Raw genomic sequence first — 9281 nt, forward strand, 5'->3', positions numbered from 1 at the left:
ATGTTCTCTCTGAACAATACCTTCTGGAGTCGCGCTATGGGGTGAGGGTTCAGACCTTTCAAATGTCGCCTGTCATGCTGGCTGGCTGAGTTCCATGTTTTGAAAGGCGGCAGGTGTGTTGTCCTGCTATCCTGCAGCTCTACGAGTCGTGTTTCCGGCAGGTGTGTTGTCCTGCTATCCTGCACCTCTACGAGTCGTGTTTCCGGCAGGTGTGTTGTCCTGCTATCCTGCACCTCTACGAGTCGTGCTTCCGGCAGGTGTGTTGTCCTGCTATCCTGCACCTCTACGAGTCGTGCTTCCGGCAGGTGTGTTGTCCTGCTATCCTGCACCTCTACGAGTCGTGCTTCCGGCAGGTGTGTTGTCCTGCTATCCTGCACCTCTACGAGTCGTGTTTCCGGCAGGTGTGTTGTCCTGCTATCCTGCACCTCTACGAGTCGTGTTTCCGGCAGGTGTGTTGTCCTGCTATCCTGCACCTCTACGAGTCGTGTTTCCGGCAGGTGTGTTGTCCTGCTATCCTGCACCTCTACGAGTCGTGCTTCCGGCAGGTGTGTTGTCCTGCTATCCTGCACCTCTACGAGTCGTGCTTCCGGCAGGTGTGTTGTCCTGCTATCCTGCACCTCTACGAGTCGTGCTTCCGGCAGGTGTGTTGTCCTGCTATCCTGCACCTCTACGAGTCGTGTTTCCGGCAGGTGTGTTGTCCTGCTATCCTGCACCTCTACGAGTCGTGTTTCCGGCAGGTGAAATTGGACAATTTTCCATAGCCCATATGGTTATTATTTTCTGTTATATTCATGTCGTCTTTTGTCATTGGCAACGACTGGTCATACAGCTCCAAGCGTAAAAATGACAACACCAATAAAACACCAACAGAAAACAACAACAAAAAATAAACAATCAAAAGCAACAACAACAACCACCACCAAAAAACAAAACAAAGATAAAAACAAAACAACAACAACAACAACAACAAAACAACAACAAAAAACAAAAGCAATACAAACAAAACCAACCAAACAACCTTGCTCTGCTGAATATTCGTAAGCTCATATCACACACACACACACACACACACACACACACACACACACACACACACACAGAGGCACGCACGCACGCATACATACACCATTGCGACAGACAGATAGAGAATGCGAATATTTTATTCAGATGAGGCCAACCGGAAACGAATGACACTGATGGCATGAGGCTAACTTGTAAACACATATGACCAAGAAGTAGTACACACGAAACACAGGAGTACAATCAAGTTGTACAGTAGCTTCGCTGTAGACAAACAAAACCACCTTAGTTAAAAACATTTTCATTTCTAGATACCATGAATAACTTAAATCTGAAAAGACGTAGATTTTGACAGTACTTAGGTTTAATCAGTTTTGTCTTCAAATTGTATGGAACAGGACAACGAAGTATAGTACGGATTTCGTTTTCTTCAGCTGCATTATATAAACGACGTTAAGTATTCACTTTCACCCTTGTATCTGAAACGATGGCAGGCGATATCAGACACACTAAACATGAGTTCAGATAATGCACTTCTGACACATGATAATTATCTGTTCATATCATTTAGAATATAAGGTTCCACGCTATTACAGATCTTATAATCCTATATTCTAAAACCCTATCACAAGTCTGGATATGGTTGGGCCAGTATCAGTCACATGAGGGAGAGAGAGAGAGAGGGAGAGAGTCAGACAGAGAGAGACAGACAGAGACAGAGAGAGAAACAGAGAGAGAGAGACAGAGAGACGGAGACACACACACATAGAGAGAGAGAAACAGAGAGAGACACACACACAGAGCGAGAGAGACTGAGACACAGAGAGAGAGAGACACAGACACACACACACACACACACACACACACACACACACACACACACACAGACAAAGACCGGGGCAGACAGATATAGACAGAAACGGAGACTGAGAGAGAGAGAGAGAGAGAGAGAGAGAGAGAGAGAGAGAGAGAACTAAGGGAGGGAAATGTGTTCACTCCATGAGCAAGAGCGTCTCTGCAGACTTACTTCCCTTGCACAAAGCAATTGGAAATGGAAAGCTTACCGAACCCTGAGCAATTCAGCAGTGCCAGTTATTGGCCCAGTTATTCCTGCTAGACCCGTACTGGCTATAGAAGCAGTGCTAGTTATTGACCCAGTTAATCCTGCTAGACCCGTACTGGCTATAGAAGCAGTGCTAGTTATTGACCCAGTTAATCCTGCTAGACCCGTACTGACTATAGAAACAGTGCTAGTTATTGACCCAGTTAATCCTGCTAGACCCGTACTGGCCGTAGAAGCAGTGCTAGTTATTGACCCAGTTAATCCTGCTAGACCCGTACTGGCTATAGAAGCAGTGCTAGTTATTGACCCAGTTAATCCTGCTAGACCCGTACTGGCTATAGAAGCAGTGCTAGTTATTGACCCAGTTAATCCTGCTAGACCCGTACTGGCCGTAGAAGCAGTGCTAGTTATTGACCCAGTTAATCCTGCTAGACCGTACTGGCTATAGAAACAGTGCTAGTTATTGACCCAGTTAATCCTGCTAGACCCGTACTGGCTATAGAAGCAGTGCTAGTTATTGACCCAGTTAATCCTGCTAGACCCGTACTGGCTACAGAAACAGTGCTAGTTATTGACCCAGTTAATCCTGCTAGACCCGTACTGGCTATAGAAACAGTGCTAGTTATTGACCCAGTTAATCCTGCTAGACCCGTACTGGCTATAGAAGCAGTGCTAGTTATTGACCCAGTTAATCCTGCTAGACCCGTACTGGCTATAGAAGCAGTGCTAGTTATTGACCCAGTTAATCCTGCTAGACCCGTACTGGTTATAGAAGCAGTGCTAGTTATTGACCCAGTTAATCCTGCTAGACCCGTACTGGCTATAGAAGCAGTGCTAGTTATTGACCCAGTTAATCCTGCTAGACCCGTACTGGCTATAGAAGCAGTGCTAGTTATTGACCCAGTTAATCCTGCTAGACCCGTACTGGCTATAGAAGCAGTCAGGTCAGGTCTTTAGATCTGCTACTGGTAACCTGTAATCCAGTACAACCTGTTCAGGGTCGGGTTGCCGACGACTAAACCGGCACTCCCACCACTCCCTTCTGGGACTGGTGAGGCGGGTGGCTAGACACCCTTATAGAGATCCATAAAAGGGCGTCGGCTCAGGAGAGCCACCGACGGCCATCTAGCTCCACCGTGCTGTGTGCATGCCACACGCAGTTGGCCCCCGGGGTGTGTCTACCCATGCATGCGAAGTCTGGATCCGGCAGAATCTGCGGAAGAAACCTATCGGTTCAACGGAGAGGAAGGCGGTTACAGCAACGCACTGTGGAGTGCAGAGAGCAAGATGAGACACCGAAAGGATATCTTGGTCATCCACTGCATCCGTGCTCATCCTCCAGTCGTCTCGACTTAGTCTTGCCACTGGAAATTGGTGGACCCGGACGAGAGAGTGAGGTCGACGTTGCGCAACTCCTCTTCACTTTAAACAAACTCATCGCGCAAGTCATCAGTCATCCACAACCCTGACTCCTGGGAGGAATCTGCAGTGGACCGTAACAAATGGCGCGCTGCTGTGCACAAAGGCGCCAAGTTGTGCGAGGCCAACAGGACTGCTGCAGCTGTTCAGAAGAGGCAGGCCAGAAAGTCACGGGCAAACAAGCTCCCTGACAATGATATGCCTGTCTTTGTCTGCCCCAACTGTCAGCGAACATTTCGTGCGCAGATTGGACTATTCAGCCATCTGCGCACTCACAGATAGACTCATGAGCATCCTTCCCCCCACCCCACCACCACCCTCCCCCCATCCCCCATCTGGATGACAACGATGGTCATCATCGATCTCGATGGACACACCACCATAGAAGCAGTGCTAGTTATTGACCCAGTTAATCCTGCTAGACCCGTACTGGCTATAGAAACAGGTCAGCAGTGCTCCCCTCCATTCACGCCTGTCAGACTCACACTAAAAGAGTCAGTCTGATAGTGTTTGTTGATGTGTGTTCCTTGGGTGTTTTTGGACCAGTGAATGGTATCAATGAAGGCCGTGTTTTTTTCCCTCCCAGAAGTGTGGTGACCTCACAGTGTGTTCTCCTCTCGATGCCCAGCACAGTGCACTGGACACACAACTCACTCAGCTCATTGTCAGTGAAGACGTGACGCGTGCAGTGCTGGCCCAGTGGTTACCTCGTTGTGACGCGTGCAGTGCTGTCCCAGTGGTTACCTCGTTGTGACGCGTGCAGTGCTGTCCCAGTGGTTACCTCATTGTGACGCGTGCAGTGCTGTCCCAGTGGTTACCTCGTTGTGACACGTGCAGTGCTGGCCCAGTGGTTACCTCGTTGTGACGCGTGCAGTGCTGTCCCAGTGGTTATCTTGTTGTGACGCGTGCAGTGCTGTCCCAGTGGTTACCTCGTTGTGACACGTGCAGTGCTGGCCCAGTGGTTACCTCGTTGTGACACGTGCAGTGCTGTCCCAGTGGTTACCTCGTTGTGACGCGTGCAGTGCTGGCCCAGTGGTTACCTCGTTGTGACACGTGCAGTGCTGTCCCAGTGGTTACCTCGTTGTGACGCGTGCAGTGCTGTCCCAGTGGTTACCTCATTGTGACGCGTGCAGTGCTGTCCCAGTGGTTACCTCGTTGTGACGTGTGCAGTGCTGTCCCAGTGGTTACCTCGTTGTGACGTGTGCAGTGCTGGCCCAGTGGTTACCTCATTGTGACGCGTGCAGTGCTGTCCCAGTGGTTACCTCATTGTGACGCGTGCAGTGCTGTCCCAGTGGTTACCTCATTGTGACGCGTGCAGTGCTGTCCCAGTGGTTACCTCGTTGTGACGTGTGCAGTGCTGGCCCAGTGGTTACCTCGTTGTGACGTGTGCAGTGCTGTCCCAGTGGTTACCTCGTTGTGACGTGTGCAGTGCTGGCCCAGTGGTTACCTCGTTGTGACGCGTGCAGTGCTGTCCCAGTGGTTACCTCATTGTGACGCGTGCAGTGCTGTCCCAGTGGTTACCTCATTGTGACGCGTGCAGTGCTGTCCCAGTGGTTACCTCGTTGTGACGTGTGCAGTGCTGGCCCAGTGGTTACCTCGTTGTGACGTGTGCAGTGCTGTCCCAGTGGTTATCTCGTTGTGACGTGTGCAGTGCTGTCCCAGTGGTTACCTCGTTGTGACACGTGCAGTGCTGTCCCAGTGGTTATCTCGTTGTGACGTGTGCAGTGCTGTCCCAGTGGTTACCTCGTTGTGACACGTGCAGTGCTGTCCCAGTGGTTATCTCGTTGTGACGTGTGCAGTGCTGTCCCAGTGGTTACCTCGTTGTGACACGTGCAGTGCTGTCCCAGTGGTTACCTCGTTGTGACGTGTGCAGTGCTGTCCCAGTGGTTACCTCGTCGTGACGCGTGCAGTGCTGTCCCAGTGGTTATCTCGTTGTGACGTGTGCAGTGCTGTCCCAGTGGTTATCTCGTTGTGACGTGTGCAGTGCTGTCCCAGTGGTTACCTCGTTGTGACACGTGCAGTGCTGTCCCAGTGGTTACCTCGTTGTGACGTGTGCAGTGCTGTCCCAGTGGTTACCTCGTCGTGACGCGTGCAGTGCTATCCCAGTGGTTACCTCGTTGTGACGCGTGCAGTGCTGTCCCAGTGGTTATCTCGTTGTGACGCGTGCAGTGCTGTCTCAGTGGTTACCTCGTTGTGACGCGTGCAGTGCTGTCTCAGTGGTTACCTCGTTGTGACGCGTGCAGTGCTGTCCCAGTGGTTACCTCGTTGTGACGCGTGCAGTGCTGTCCCAGTGGTTACCTCGTTGTGACGCGTGCAGTGCTGTCCCAGTGGATACCTCGTTGTGACGCGTGCAGTGCTGTCCCAGTGGTTACCTCGTTGTGACGTGTGCAGTGCTGTCCCAGTGGTCACCTCGTTGTGACGCGTGCAGTGGTCACCTCGTTGTGACGTGTGCAGTGCTGTCCCAGTTACCTTCCAACAATCCGAGGGTACAGGATCGAATCCTACACCTGCCAGAACACCCCCCCCCCGACCCCACCCCGCCCCCTTATCAACTAGACCTTGCGTGGTGGTCTGGGGACTAGTCATTCCGATGAGACGACAAACCGAGGTCTTGTGTGTAGTATGTACTAAGTGTACGTAAAAGAACCCACGGCAACAAGAGAGTTACCCCAAACAAAATTTCGTATTAAAATCCACTTTCATATACGTGTGTGTGTGTGTGTGTGTGTGTGTGTGTGTGTGTGTGTGTGTGTGTGTGTTAGAGAGAGTGAGAGCCGGCTAGATGACACAGGAAACGAATGACAAGCACCAAAAAGCAGACTCTTAGTCAGCTGTTCCCAGGCAGGCAGCGTGTTAACCAATCACTTTCTCTTTGACCCAAAAGAGGAGGCACGAGGTCAAGGGCACCATTCCTTGCCAGTCTTTAACGGGTCTTCCCGTTTTATCAAGGACCAGGACCCCAGTACCCGACGACAGCCAGGACCCACCACCCAAGCACAACCAGAACACAGCGAGGACCTCCCCCCCCACCCCCCTCCCCACCCCGCACATGACGACAGGACCAACGCCTCGACCACACCGCCCTTCACGGAAAAGACGTCAGCCACGAACAACTTGACCTCAACGGCGAAATGCCAATTGGCCTTTAAACTCACCCATACATTCATCAAGGGGCTGGACAGCGTTGAAGGGCTGACTGTCCCCCCCCTCCCCACACACACATATGCACACCAAAAAAACAAAACAAAAAACAAACAAACAAAAAACATAAACAAAAACAAAGGAAAAAACAAAAACAAACAAACAAAAAACAACAGTTCCATACTGTACTTGTCCGGCTGTTTCGGCATGTATTGTGCTGCAACCCAGCAAACCTCCAGTACTGCTTTCATCACAGTCCGGCAATGGTTGTTATAGCAACCGTCTGCCTTCAGTGTTGGTGTGTTTGGTGAAAGTACTATCACTGTGTCCAGCGCTATGTCCGAGTGTGAATGTAGACACTGGATCATTTCACACACACACACACACACACACACACACACATATATATATATATATATATATATATATATATATATATATATATATATATATATATATATATATATATATATATATATATATACACACGCACACATAATTTTATACGCACACGCGCTCGGACGCAGCACACGCACACACATTAAAGAATTAAGAAAATTGATTCCTTTAAACCCGATCGGGGCTCAAACTTTAACAACGTATTCATTGCATTAAGAAGCAAATAAAAATCAACAAACAAACAAAATATACATTTGAGCATGGTGAAAAAACATTTACTCAGACAGACAGACTGACAGACAGATAAACAGATAGATAAACAGAAAGACAGGCAGACAGTGGAGCAACGGTAATGGAGCATAAAGACAGACAGAAAAGAAGACGATGTAAAAATGATGATAATGCAATGTCTCAGTGACTGAACTATGTAAAAATGATGATAATGCAATGTCTCAGTGACTGAACTATGTAAAAATGATGATAATGCAATGTCTCAGTGCCTGAACTACAACAACAACTACAAAAGAAAGAAAGACAGAAAGAAAAAAGAAACTCCGAACGAAGAAAATGAATGAGATACAAAGAAAAGTGACGGAGCGAATGAATGAAGAGCAGACTGACTCACTACAGAGGTAAACAATCCATAACCCCCAAAGAACGACCAAAGACCCACACGACAACAACAACAACAATAACAACAACAACAAAGGGAGGATAGTACAGGCAACTATTGGCTACCACCCGCCCAGCTTGACTTACACACTGAAAAGAACCCACGGCAGCAAACAAAACTCCCAAGGAAAAGTCGATCGAAAAACCGACATTGATCGATACGTACGTGTAGATACACACGCTCTTCAACAAAAAATAAAAAGGCCCTGCACTGTGATGACACACTCTCTCAGGGTGGCGCAAAGAAACGCAACGCAACACGACACAGCACTGCACAGAACAGTACAGTACAGCACAGCACAGCACAGCACAGTACAGCACAGCACAACACTGTACAGCACAGCACAGTACAGCACAGCACAGTACAGCACAGCACAACACTGTACAGCACAGCACAGTACAGCACAGAACAGCACAGTACAGCACAGAACAGTACAGTACAGCACAGCACAGAACAGTACAGCACAGCACAGCACAGCACAGCACAGCACAGCACAGCACAACACTGTACAGCACAGCACAGTACAGCACAGAACAGCACAGTACAGCACAGAACAGTACAGTACAGTACAGCACAGCACAGAACAGTACAGCACAGCACAGCACAGCACAGTACAGCACAGCACAACACTGTACAGCACAGCACAGTACAGCACAGAACAGCACAGTACAGCACAGAACAGTACAGTACAGTACAGCACAGCACAGAACAGTACAGCACAGCATAACACAGCACAGTACAGAACAGTGCAGCACAGCATAACAGCACAGTACAGCACAGAACAGTACAGCACCGCCTAACACAGCACAGAACAGTACAGCAAAGCACAGTACAGCCCAACACAACACAGCACAGCATAGTCCGGTACAGTACATCCCAGTACAGCACAGCACAGGACAGGACAGGACAGCACAGCACAGTACAGCACAGCACAGCATAACATAGTACAGCACAGCACAGTAAAGCGCACAACAGTACAGTACAGTACAGCACAGGACAGGACAGCACAGCACAGCACAGCACAGCACAGCACAGTATAAAACAGCACAACGCGATACATGATAATTATGATAAGATACAAAATAGTACGATAGATACGACACGACACGATACAACACGCTGCCAGACAATGCAACGCGATGCAATGCAATACAATTTGGTGCAATATAACACTGTAATACAATATAACAGAACACAGCAGAGTACATTTCAATGCAATATTAGCCTCCACCAAAACCCATTACACTTCAACACAGTACAATACAGTTCAATGCACTGCAATACAGATCAGCGCCAGGTAATGTATGTAATGCGATACGACACGACAGAATGCATCATAATACAACAAAGTACGATACGATACAACACCATACTGCACACTCAGAATGACTCTTCTCTTCACTATGATGATGATGATGATGGTGATGATGATGATGATGGTGATGATGGTGACGATGATAGTGATGATGGTGATGATGATAGTGATGATGGTGATGATGGTGACGATGATAGTGATGATGGTGACGATGATAGTGATGATGATGATGATGGTGACGATGGTGACGA

Source organism: Babylonia areolata, chromosome 35 (genome assembly GCF_041734735.1).
Source record: "Babylonia areolata isolate BAREFJ2019XMU chromosome 35, ASM4173473v1, whole genome shotgun sequence".
Classification (NCBI taxonomy): domain Eukaryota; kingdom Metazoa; phylum Mollusca; class Gastropoda; order Neogastropoda; family Buccinidae; genus Babylonia; species Babylonia areolata.